At 40.9% G+C, this 13,971-nt stretch overlaps 1 pseudogene across 1 annotated transcript in view; it reads left to right on the forward strand.

Annotated features, from left to right (window-relative positions):
* Positions 1-13,971, forward strand: part of LOC308414830 (heat shock protein HSP 90-beta-like) — a 108,764-nt pseudogene that overhangs the window by 75,992 nt on the left and 18,801 nt on the right. The gene's annotated exons all lie outside the window — the stretch shown is intronic.

Consider the following 13,971-nt stretch of genomic DNA (forward strand, 5'->3'; position numbering starts at 1 on the left):
AGCCAGGGTTGCAGACAGCAGGAGTCAGCTTCTTCCAGCAGCCCCAAATATAACTGGCTTTGAGGAACTGCAAAACAAAGGCTCAAAAAAAAAAACTTACATAATTTTTGAAAAACAGCAATTATTTAGTTCCAGTTCCTTTGACTACTCTGTATCTTTATCCAAAATTAAATTAATTCTGTTGTGTACAAACTGGCCAAAATGCACATTACCATAGGCAGTTTGGGCTTAAATAATGATCCCATGGCTGCTATTCAAGATGCATAGATTGATACTTTCTATTCCTTGGAAGACAATGTTAAAGAGTTCTGTTTTTGTTTTGCTTCATAAAGTTAAAGCAATAAAGAACCACTTTAAGAGAAACAAGTTAATTGGAGGTTGGAGGCAGTTCCCTTGACTCCCAGTAACTAGAGTGACAACATGAAAAGATGCTTTTAAAACTTGAGGACCCTTTTTTTTAATGCTTGTAACCTGTTAAAACTCAAGGACCCTTTTCTTTCATGCCATAACCTGTTGTTAAGCCCATGGGTGACAACATGTAACTCTGTTGACCTTATTAAATCTCAGGATGTCTTTTTTTTCTTAGATTTTATTTTTAATTTTATGTGTATTTGTGGCTTGCCTGCATATATGTCTGTGTGCCATGTGTGTGTTTTGTGCTTATGGAGGCCAGAACACAGTGCCATATCCCCTGGAACTAGTGAGTAGCCCTGTTGGTGTTGGAAATTGAACCTAATCCTCTGGAAGAGCAACAAGTGTCTTGACCACTGAGCAATCTCCCCAAGCCCAAGATGCTTTTTAATTTTTTTACTTATCAAGAACTGTTGTCAGTGGTAAAGATTGAGTCTTGTGATCTTTCTGCTTCTTCCTTAGTAGTTGAGATTAGAGACCTATGCAACTGGACCCATCTAGGATGCCATTTTTATTTTTGTTTGTTTGTTGAAACATGGGTCACATGTATTTCAGGCTGGCCTCAAATCTTCTATGTAGTCATAGACAACCTTGAAATTCTTACCATCCTGCTTCATTGTTTCCAAGGAGCTGTGATTACAGGCTTGTACCACCACACAATCCTTACTCCAATTTTTTTCATAAGAGTTCCCAAGCCCTATCCACTGTTCAGCTGTGGGTGTCTGTATCTGTCTGAATGAGCTGCTGGGTGGAGCTTCTCAGAGGACAGCCATGCTAGACTAGGATAGTATTTTTTATTGGAGATTCTCTTCATTTACATTTCAAATGTTATCCTTTTCCCACAATCCCATCTCCCCTCCCATTGCCTCCATAAAGGTGCTCCCTCCCCCAACCAACCTATCCCACCTCAGCACCTTGGCATCCCGCTAAACTGGGAAAACTCACCTTCACTGGACCAAAGGCTTCTCCTCCCATTGATGTCAGAAAATGCTATCCTCTGCTGCATATGCACCTGGAGCCATGGTTCTTTTTATGTGAACTCTTTGGTTAGTGTTTTAGTCCCTGGGAGCTGTGGTGGGATAGGTTAGTTGATAATTTTGTTCTTCCCATAGGGTTGCAGACCCTTTCAGCTCCTTCAGTTCTTTCTCTAGCTCCTTCATTGGGGTCCTTGTGCTCAGTCTGATGGTTAGCTGCAAGCATCCTCCTCTGTATCATTATGGTTCTGGCAGAGCCTCTGAGAAGGCATCCATATCAGGTTGTTGCCAGTAAGCCCTACTTGGCATCAGCAATAGTGCTTGGGTTTAGTGGCTGCATATGGGGTGGATCCCAGGTGAGGCAGTCTCTGGATATCTTTTCTCCAATCCCTGATCCTCTATTTGTCCCTTTATTTCCTCCCATGAGTGTTTTGTTCTTCCTTCTTAGAAGAACTGAGGCATCTGCTTTCTCTCTGTCCTTCTCTTTGAGCTTCATAAGTTCTATGGATGGTTTCTTAGGTATTGGGGTCTAGTATCAGTGAGCGCATGGGATTGTGGGAAAAGGATAACATTTGAAATGTAAATGAAGAGATTAAATGTAAATTGGCCTGTGAATATGAAGCAACAATATTTTGCCCTGATTCCTATCTTTTCAAGCCAATGAAAAGTAAGCTTCTAAAACATCTTCACCACTACTCACACATCTCTGGGGTCTTATCTGAACTTAGCCTGTCTGCTTTAAATCGTAGCTACTCATATTTTACTCCATCCAGCTGTTCTCACTGGCACACCCAGAGCATGGTTATTACCTACCACTAATAACCAGTTCCATGTCAGAAGTCTGATTCCTTCCTCTGCATTTTGTTCACTTCATTTGCACTTCTTGTTTTATTTTTCTGGAATGCCTCTATCCTAACTTTTAATGGCTTTGATTACTCTTCTCTGGACTCACTCCAAGTTTGACATCTCTCCCTTGAACTGAAGTTCCAAGTTTGAATACAGTGCTCCCATGGAGATATGACTAATATCTAATAAGACATTGGCTCTTGAATCTGGCTGAACATCAGAATCGTATTTTTTAAACTGTGGATTACAAAATCCAACACAGCCATGTAATAAATATTACATTTTCTTAGATTTTCTGGTCTTGTTATGTAACAGGAACTCACTGGAACAGCTCTGGCCTAGTTCCTTCTGAGGTCTGTGACTGCAATCAACCAGCCACAATAGGTCTCTCTCAGATATTAACTTTCCTAGGTTAGAGAAGCTATCAGGACAGAGAATGATCATACTACAAAAAAATAATAATAATAACATTGATTTTTTTCATCTGAATGGATGCCTTCCAAAATTCCAGTCTCTTCTCAACTTTTATTCCATTGGGAGGCCTTTTTAGACCAATGCAACTCCACCAGAAGATCTTATGGCTCACACGTTTAAATTGCTTTGCTCGGTTCCTCTAAGCTTGTGTGTTGTGGAGTCCTTCTTCTCTCATATTACTGGAACCAAATCAATTTCAGTTAGACTTAACATTTGAAACAAGTGCTCACTATATATTCCTCAATGCTCATTTCCACTAAACAATAGCTACAGCGGAGGTCCCTTCAGTATCATGGACACTTGGAACCTGCCTGCCTCTACCATAAATTTATTATATGTTAGGTACTTTTTATTGAAAAAAATATTTTCTTGAATGACATCTGGAAAAGTCTGAAGGTTATGCCTTAAATATATGCCTTGATATTTCCCTTAGGGGTGTTGTCAACAGCCTTTGATGAATACACCTTCAAAATGCAAAACACAAGTGTGATTAAGAACTCCAGCTAACTAATTAACTGACTTACAGATAAGGAAATTGAGGGCCAGGGCATTAGAGTGATCCACACAAAGAAAAATAGGAAAAATAAGTAAAGTTATGAACTAGCACAGGTCCCAGATTCCACCAAGGTGGGTGGATGGCCAGCAACGCAAAGCAAAAGACCCATACCACCACTGAAATCTTGGAAGTCATGTTTTGGGAAGGCTGGAATATCCCAACCAGACAAAAGAAGGGAGCGGTGCCCTCAGCAAGCTGGAGATTAACTGTGCTTTACTATGTTGGGCATGATTTTAGTGACTAAACACTGATGCAGACTGGGGTGCACTGACCCTGGGGAGACTCATAGTATTTGAATAAATTAGTTGATTGAGTACATTTTGGCACAAGGCATTGCCGGTCCAAATATGTGGCCTCATCCCAGCAGTCACAGAGTTCACAAATTAAAATTAACAATAGCTGACAGTGGTGGTGCCTGCCTTTAGTCCTAACACTTGGGAGGCACAGGCAGGCGGGTCTCTGTGAGTTTGAGGCCAGCCTGGTCTATAGAGTAAGCTCTAGGTCAGGCAAGTCTACACAGAGAAACCCTGTCTGAAAGAGAGAGAGAGAGAGAGAGAGAGAGAGAGAGAGAGAGAGAGAGAGAGAGAAAGGGGGAAGGAAGGAAGGAAGGAAGGAAGGAAGGAAGGAAGGAAGGAAGGAAGGAAGGGAGGACAGTAAAGGGTAACAAGAAACATTTACATTCCTTTGACTGCATTTGGCAACATATATCTCTTTAATAACATGTCATCAGAAGGTTTCTCCCACAAATTCAGTTCCATCTTGGTTTTTTGCTATCCAAGTGTACTTTGGAGCATTTCAGTATTATTGCTGTCACTGCTGTTTCTATCACTATTGGATAGTGAGACTTTTATCCTCCAACCAGGCTTTCAACTGGCTAAATAAGTCTGGTGAGTTAGATTCAAAGGAAACTCCCTATGAGAAAGGGTCTACCAGCATGGCTGAAATCCAGTTGTAGTGAACCAAGGCCCCTGGTACACAAAAAGACTACTTACTATGATTTACCCAAATTTCAAGGAGGAAGGAAGAACAAAAGGAAACATCAACCGAGTGTGTAAGGATGTAGACAGTGTAGAGGTGGCTCCCAAAGCCATGTTAAGCCTCCTCATCCCAAAGCAACACTTGATAAGTGACTCGTGTTTGGGAAAGATTGAGGATCCACAGGTGTTGCTCAGAGCAAGTGTGGCTTCTTTGGTATTTCATGCCTACAAAATTCTTCAAGCCCAGCTGCCAATGAATCAGCAGAGTTTTCTGGAACAACCAAAGAGAGTATGTTGCCTTTGGGAGACTATTTATTTGGTTGCTACATAATAGCCTAGATTAATTAGGAGAAAGAATGAGCGAAGCTCTTTGGAAAAAGTGAGAGCAGCTTCAAGGCCTCCCCCACCCCTTAGCTAATGCAGGAAGAAACATTCCAACTCTATGTTATTCATTATGCTGAGGGGGTGTAAGAAAGTGACATCAACCAAATATTATTACAAAATCTTTGATCATATTGGCCCAGATATCAGTCTCATAAAGTCAAGATTACAGGAGAAAAAAATTGGCTCAGCATTTGAATCGATCCTTCGTATTTCTAAATATCATACCCGTCCAGTGTGGTCTGGTATGTTAAGATATGCATCAAGAGCTAATACTAGCCAGCATACAAATTAGCATGGCTTAGGGACATCTTTTCTCATTTTCTGACTCTTTTGACACCTAGCAAAATGGCAAGGGTGGAGGGTAAATGCTTTCAATATGCTCTGTGAACTGAGCTGGTAGTCATGATTGTAATGATTACTTGAGAAGCCTTGGTCTCAAAGAAAAAAAAATGGAAGGGAGTGCCCAGTTTGGGAAATCTACCTGATTTCCTACAACATCCTTAGATGCTGCTCCTAAGACTATTTTATCTGTCTTCTTGTTCATCAGTTGCGCTAATGATACTGGTCCTTTCCCTTCCATAGATAAAGCCTCACATAGTCAGCACCAGCTTAACTTTACTTCGTCTACCCCCTTCCCCCAAACAGTTTTGTTGTTTCATCCATGGTTAATTCTCCATGTCTGAAAACAATAGCCATTCAAAAAATACAACTATACTGGGAACATGGTTGGTTGGTAACGTCTTTCCCTCACGTGTGTTTTCTCCCTGTTACCAGATATGTGTATAAACATATAAATTTGTGGATATTTTATATATACATACAGAAAACCATAGTATATTTATCACAACTAAAATATTGCCATTTTTATCAAAAAGTCTACTTCTTACTAATTCTGTATTTCTCACTAGAAGATATAATGTAAACTAACCAGATTCCAAGATGAAAGGATGGCTCGGTCCTTTTCTTTGTCCATTTGTTTGCTGTACATCACATGCCCACATCCAGAAGGTTTGGCCATCCCTCTGCTCTCGGGAGGTATAGTGTGCTGCCTGGACATGGAAGAATAGGCAGAAATCATCCTTCCATGCTGTGCTGGATCTACTGAACCCAGAAGCAGGACTGACAGGTAGGGGTGGGGGTTGCGTATTTGGTTTGGAAGAAAAGATACACTGATTTCATCTGTTATGGAGGCTTAAAACATGAAGTCATTCCTTCAACACTGATTCTACAGCTCCCAGGACAAGGAGTATTGGAGATGAGACTGGCTTTTCAGAAATGCCTTAGTTTCATAGAAAAAGAAAGCAGACCATCTCCGGAAAAAGATCCCGGAAGTGTGCACACCTCCCTAGCCCAGTGTCTAACCACTGTCCAACAGGCCACATGCTGACCAGTGTCTCTATGAAAGAAGCCCCACATGGGAATGTCAACATATTTAAAACGGCATGGTTCTTAAACGTTTATTTCTGTAACTCAGTTGCACCATCTTGAAGAATGAACTCTTTATTTAGATGACAACTGTTGTATACAAGTATCCAATGACTGAACACATCTGGAACTTAAGTAAAAAATAAAAGTCTTTAAGGCCCTTGCACTCTGCACTCTCTTTTTTTTTTTTTTTTTTTTTTTATGTGCACTGATTTTTTTTTTTTTTTTTTTTTTTTTTTTTTTTTTTTTTTTTTTTTTTTTTAGAGAACTTGAAAAACTGCACCAAGATACAGGTTCAGGCCTTAGATCTCTCAGACACTGAGCCACCAACCAGGTAGCATACACCAGCTGATATGAGGACCCCCAACACAGACATAGCAGAGGACTGTCGAATCTGAACTCAGTGAGAGATGATCCACCTAACCCTCAAGAGACTGGAAACCCCAGGGAATGCAGAGGCCTGGCAGGGTGGGGGGCATCCTCTTAGATGGGATGAGGAACTGTCCGAGGGTGTGGACAGGGAGATAACAACTGGGCTGTAAAAAAGATTAAAAATGATGGTGATGGTGATGGTGATGATGGTGATTATGATGATGGTGATGGGGATGGTGATGATGGTGATTATGATGATGGTGATGGGGATGGTGATGGTGATGATGATGATAAAGAACACTGAAGACGGAAGGGAAGACCTCAAGTTCTAAGACACTCACCAAACTTAGATCCAAACTGGATTCTCTTGTACAATAAGAAATCCTGTAGCCTTGTGCCAGCCCACACCATCCAACTGGCCCTAGAATTTAGCCAAAGTAAAAAGAAGTTGTTTTGATTTCTGCAATGACCTTTTACCATATCAACTCTTCTGAAAGAAGGGCAACCTGGGGCTGGAGAGATGTGTCAAGAGTTCTGAGCACTGCTTGTTCTTCCAGAGGACCTGGGTTTGATCCCAAGCACACACATGGCAGTCACAACCATCTTTAACTTCAGGCTCTTCCAGCCTCCTCAGGTACCAGGCAGTGCGTGTTGCACATGCATACTTTCAGCCAAAACACCCAAACACATAAAATGAAATAAAATAAAATAAATGCAACTTGAACATCTAAAGCTTTTGTGCTTTTCTTTACAGAGGACAGGACCACCACAGATTGTACACTGAGCATAACATCAACATAAGCAAATCCGACACCAAATACAGTTAGACTCTTCAACCATGGCATCATTAACGTTCGGAGCCATGCAGTAGTACCTTACTATACCTATCCTAAGCCCTGTGTGAAGTATTCACTGTCCCTGGCCTCTATCCATCAGATGGCAGCAAGAGTCTCTCTCCACAAATCATTAAGAAAATGAACAGATTTCTAGACATCATCAGATGTTCTCCCTCTAGTGTGGGGACATGACAAGGGTTGCATCGTAGCTAATCATGGATAAAATGCAATGTTCTTAGCTGTGTGAACTGTACAAAGGCAAATAGATATAAAGTAATCCGAGTATCCGGTCTTCAAGGGAACCAGCACTGCCATTGTGCCATTATTACTAGAATTCTTTTCAGACAAGAGAAATGATAACTCTACATTAAATAATAAATGAAATCTATTTTTTAAATCAACCCTGAGGAATTGAAACATTGGTGTGTCAATTTTGTCTTTTCATCAATGAGTATGCCCAATACAGAGAGAGAGAGAAAGAGAGAAAATGAGAGAGAGAGAGAGAGAGAGAGAGAGAGAGAGAGAGAGAGAGACAGTGAGACAGAGAGACAGAGAGACAGAGAGAGAGACTGATGAGAAGCTTCTCTAGCTAGAGGCTACATTTGCCATGCTCCAGATCCCAGCTGACAATCTTTGGCCCCTACTCCCCCAAATCCTCACATTGTCTCTACTTGAGTTTGTACTATAGGAAGGTGATTCTCAGAGCAAAATTAAGGCAGTCTGACCAGAGGGATAGGATGTAGATCAGTCTCTTTGAACAGCTGTGGTTTCTCTTTTTTGTTCTTTTCAAAAACAATTTTTTCTCTTCCTTTTTTTGAATATATTTTATTTACATTTAAGATGTTATCCCCTTTCCCAGTTTTCCCTCCATAAGCCCCCTATCCCATACCCCTCTCCCTGCTTCTATGAGGGTGCGTCCGCTCTCCCACCTTCCCACCCTGACATTCCCCTACACTAGGGTATCAAGCCTTGGAAGGACCAAGGGCTTCTCTTCCCACTGATGCCCAGCAAGGCCATCCTCTGCTACATATGCAGCTGGAGCCATAGGTCCATCCATGTATACTCTTTTGATAGAGGTTTAGTCCCTGGGAGCGCTGGTTGGTTGGTATTGTTGTTCCTATGGGGTTGTAAACCCCTTTATCTCCTTCAATCCTTTCTCTAACGCCTCCATTAGGGACCCCATTCTCAGCTCAATAGTTGGCTGTGAGCATCCGCCTGTGTATCTGTTATTATCTAGCAGAGCCTCTCAGGAGACAGCTATATCAGGCTCCTGTCAGCATGCACTTCTTGGCATCAGCAATATTGTCTGGGTTTGGTAGCTGAATATGGGCTGGATCCCCAAGTGGGGCAGTCTCTGGATGGCCTTTGCTTCAGTCTCTGCTTCAAATTTTGTCTCTGTATTTCTTCATGTGGATATTTTTGTTCCCCCATCTGAGAAGGACTGAAAAGGACAAAGACTGCACTTTGGTGTTCCTTCTTCATGAGCGTCATGTGCTCTGTGAATTGTATCTTGGGTAGTCTGAGCTTTTGGGTTAATATCCATTTATCAGAGAGTGCATACCATGTGTGGTTTTGGTTTTGTGTGTGTGTGTGTGTGTGTGTGTGTGACAGAGAGAGAGAGAGAGAGAGAGACAGAGACAGAGACAGAGAGACAGAGACAGAGTCAGAGACAGAGACAGACAGAGACAGAGAGAAAGAATGAGAGAACGACCTGTGGTTTCAAATACTCAAAAATATAGGGGGAAAAAAGAGGTTTTTAGATGATTCTCCACTCACCAGAGGCCCCACCATAGTTTTAGTAGTGGTGGATTTTTTTTGTCTGTTTCTTTGTTTGTCTTTTAACTTCTGGAGTTTGTAAAGAAGCCTAACTGAATTTAAGAATGCTATAGAAATGCAGTTATGAGCCTGCACTGTTCTGTGAATACTGGAGGTAATGATGTTGTGTGTGTGCATGTAAAATGGTTATTATGTGCATGCATACGCACTCATATGCATATGGAGTATCAATTAATCTCTGTAAGTACCTAAAGTGATGGCAGGGATGGGGTAGTTTTAAGCGTTAACTACAAATTGACACTGAGACACTGATCAGAAAAAAAAAATGATCTGTAATCCTGAGAAAGAACCATCTGTCATGGCTGGAGGCTCAAGCAGAGAATAGATAAGTGGAGAGGCCTCGGGAACAGATGGGGTGGCTTGAACCCCCACCCAGAGCAGAGGGTACAACAGCTGGGTGAGATTCATCCAGATGGATGACTGTGACATCATATGTCAAATTATACCCAAGTGAATGGCTGAAAGCTCCAAGGAAGTCCAGGCCAAGTTGGAGGCACGTCATAGAATTCCACAGGGGCAGAAATACAGCCTAACCATGCCTCCCTGTCCTCTGAAGAAAGAACAGGAGGAAGGATAGACCCACTCAATCCCTTAACTCCCTTTCCAGGTGAAACCAGAATATAGAGAGAAAGAAATTGAGCTTTAAGTTTATTGGCTTATGTCTTTATTCTGTTTGCTCTCTAAATTGCTCGATGAAAGAAATAATTCAGAATTTTCATGTATAAATCCAACAAAAATGATGTCCTAGTCAAAGATGTGGAAACCCTAGTGGCTACTTCAATTAATCCATGAATTTTTGTAAACTTAATGGAGTCATAGATTGCATCTTTCAACATCTATTTAAGCCACCTAGGCTTCCTTTTTCCCATCACATTCTCTTCATTCTTGTGGTTTTTCAATGCCTTCCTGGTCCATTACAACAGTATCATCTAGATTTCTTTTGGTTTTATTTTATTTCTTTTATTATTCAATGAATTCTATTCATAGCTTCCTTTTCAAAACAGAATTTGGGCCCGGTTACACAGCTCAGTTGATAGGGCACATGAGTAACGTGAACAAAGCCCTTATGAATTCAAGTCTCTTATGGCTAAAGTCTCTGTGGCATCGCTAAGAAAACCTAACCAATCTGAAATCATGAAGATACTTCCCTGTATGTAGTATAGAGCCTCCATAATTCACACATTTATATGTGTGTCTATTGTTCATCTTAAATTAATGACTTGCATGTGATATGAGAAAAGAGTCAAAAGTTCTCATTTCTTTATGTACATATAAGAAGTGGGAGTGCAACTCACTGGTAGGAGTGCTTGCCTAGCACCCACTTTACCCTTGCTTCAATTCCCAGCACTGCATAAACTGGGGATAGTGAGATACACTATTGATCCCTGCAGGAGAAGGAGTTTAAGGCCAGCCTGTGCTACATGATAACCTATCTGAAAACAAAACAAATCTATTCATAGTCTTTTTCTGTCTACAAGTAGTGCATGACTAACCACTTTCAAACTTTTTCAACACACACACACACACACACACACACACACACACACACACACGCACACGTGTTTGGGTTTTTTGTTTGGTTATTTATTTGTTTGTTTGCTTGGTTGGATGGGTTTTGTTTTTGTTGTTGTTGTTGTTTGGGTTTTCAGGAAGTCTTTCTTTGTTTTGTTTTGATTGACCTGAGAGAGAACAAATAAAAGTTATCAGTGCAACACACTCTTATATACATAGCCAGATTTCAACAAAAACCTCCTTTTTTTTCAGGAAAATCACATTAGCACAGTGAATCATGGTGCTTCATTTCAAGATATGGTACAGGTTACAGAAGTAAAGCAGTATGCACAGTTGCTTTTTTTCTTCCAAATGTAACACATCACCTCTCTCTCATATGTGTTGTTATCAACATAAATGTTTTAGTTTTGATAAGGATTCCATGCTCATAGAAGATGTTAAGAGAAGCCAAGTGGAAGTATACTTTCTATTTGTACTATTCCTCTGAGCCTTTCATAGTAGAGACAAGCAACATTGAGGCTACAGTTTGATCATTTCTTTGAGACCCACACTCTAGTGAACTAGTATATGAACCATGATTGTGATTTTTTGCCTTGGATGAACATTAGCATGAGTTGATCACTGTTCTAAGAAGTCAGGATGCCACTAGTTTTCAATATATCACAAGTATTCCAAGAGATATTGCGAGCTATGACATTCTTAGGAACACTGCAAATAGGCACTAGCAGTTAATAACTTTATCTTCTGGTACATCTTTGCACAAAGCCAAAATCCATTCTAGCTGTAAATTAACTTTTTATTTCTCTTTTTCATAATATAAGAATAATATTATCTCATATTTAAAAGATTGTATAAATAGGTTTTTAATATTTATGTTAAATGATATGTAGGTGTGTGTGTGTGTGTGTGTGTGTGTGTGTGTGTGTGTGTTTGTGTGTGTGTTTGAAGAACAGGTACAGGCCAAGCAAGAGACTCCTGGCTGGACTACCAGCTGCCAGAACCACAGACAGGTGGCCCACCAGCAGACCTCTTCTAATCAGTCAGTGGCCCCCAACCCCGACTCCCCTCCTGATCCACATATCCCTCCCCCAACTTGGGCAGAGAACCCATGATGCACCAAAAGGCCAAGCTATCCACCAGAAGTCCATCCCCCTACAACAGGGATAGTGTCCCTACTGAATCAAAAGTCATGACAGCTGCCAGAAATCCAGGCCACAAAGACTGGAAAATTAAGCAGGATACAGAATCCAAGGAACAAAGCACACATTCAGCAGAGATGAATTTATAAATCAGCACCTAGACTAGTGGTTGTTCCAAACCCAGATGCTGAAATGCCAGTGTAAGAGCACAACAACCAGGGCACTATGCCACCACCAGACCCAGCTATCTGACTACAGGCCCTAAATATTCCTGCAGAGCTGAAACAAAAGGAAATTATCTTAAAACCAACATCATGAAGATGATACAGGTCCTTAAAGAGTAAATGAATAAATCCCTAAAGAAGTTGAGGAGGGGGGCAAACAAAAATTAAAGGAAATCAATAAATCCCTTACATAATGCCAAGAAAGCCAAGAAATAACAAACCAAAAATAGGTTACAGAAACTGAAAGCAGGACTAGAAGCAATGAAGAACACACAGGCTGAGGGGACTCCGGAAATGGGAAATCTAGGTACACCAACAGAATCTACAAATGCAAGCATCACCAAAAGTACTAGGACCCAAGTTTCTTGGAAGAAAGTTGAAAATGAGACTCTTTTTTTTTTCTCACCTTCCATTCTGGCTATGGTCTCCTTTTTCAAGGTCACTGAAGGGTCTGGCTCTGCTCAACTTAAGACACAGCTTCTCAACCTCAGGATTTTTTTTTTTTTTTGAACCAAGTAAGTTGTTTTGGAGGAAGGAGTGAACTGTGGGAAGTTCAGCAATATGACCTGCTTCTGATCTACTAATGCCAGCAGCAACAGCACTCACAGCTTTGAGACAGCTGAAGAATCTCCATGTGTCCCCTGGTGGAGTAAAATAGCCCCCTGGTTGAGACTTTCATATTTAAAGCCACTTTGCTCTGGCATTCATTTCAGAGTTGAAGTTCTAGTCCTATTTCTCAAACTACAACTTGTACATCAAAGACAAATTACCAGCAGGAAATACAAAGGAGAATGTGGACAAATCAAGTTATGGGCAAATGCACAGTTCCAAACTCAGCCCATGAGTGATGGTCTGTCTGGCAATTTAATCTCACTGACCTTCAGATCATCATCAACATGAGAATCACACCCCACTCAGGGATCTCATGAAGATGGATTATGATCCTGTGTGCAGGGAGCTCACAGAGGCATAAGTTTTACTTATCTTTGTAGTGCCTTCTTATCCTAATCCTAGCTGGGTGCATACAGAATGTGAGAACTGAGGAGCCATTCCTTGCTTTTAAGTGGCAAATACGTTGAACTATTCCTATGGATGGCCTACAACTCAGTCCAGCTGCCATCCTTATCATGGGCTTAACTGTGACTTCAGTCCACTGGACATGGGAATCCAGACTCCTTCTTTCCTGTTGCCTCCTCCCTTTCAAGGGATCACTGTATCGCCAGAGATCAGGGATTGAGAAGAAATAAATGGAGATGGATGTAGATCAGTGGTGAACAATGTTAGCTTTTATACAAAGCTCTCCATCAAAGTCCTAGTACCACAGAGAGAAGGGGAGAGAAGAGGGAGAGAATGAGCTGGAAAGAGGAAAGAGGAGGAAGAGAGAGGAGAGGGGATGGAGCTTGAAGAAAGATATAGATAATGAATCACAGACATTTGGGGTTAATGACTTTAGCATCCACAGGCCCAGTTATGTAAAACATCTTCAGTTAACATCCACTTCTTTCCATTTGTCTCCATGTTCACTAATTACAGCTATCAGATCTACAGAGGTTAAGTCACTTGGTCAGTGTCACTCACTCAGCTAGCAAGTATTTGGACCCAGTGTAATCAAAGTACATGCCTACACCAATGGAGATATGCTACAATAGGGATGACACATCAGGATTCTAGGCCATCACTGTCTGTGATAGTAGCCACTAGACAACTTTAATACTTAACTCAAATGTGAAATATTATAAAAATATCAATCTTCAGCCTCACTAGCTATAGTTCAAATACACAGCTACACATGGCTATGGACTACTCTATTAGAGATGGTATATGTATGTGTATGTGAATGTATATTGCATAGTATATTAGACAGAATGTATTTATCAACCCAGAAAGTTAGTATCATTATAGATTTTTTTAAAGCTATAGTGATCCATTTCAGTATTTCTGTTCTCCTACCAAGAATGTAAAAATAAAATGAAAACATACAGGAGGCCCCATGCATGCAGAACAG

The sequence above is a fragment of the Micromys minutus genome, assembly GCF_963924665.1.
Source record: "Micromys minutus genome assembly, chromosome: X".
NCBI classification, from domain to species: domain Eukaryota; kingdom Metazoa; phylum Chordata; class Mammalia; order Rodentia; family Muridae; genus Micromys; species Micromys minutus.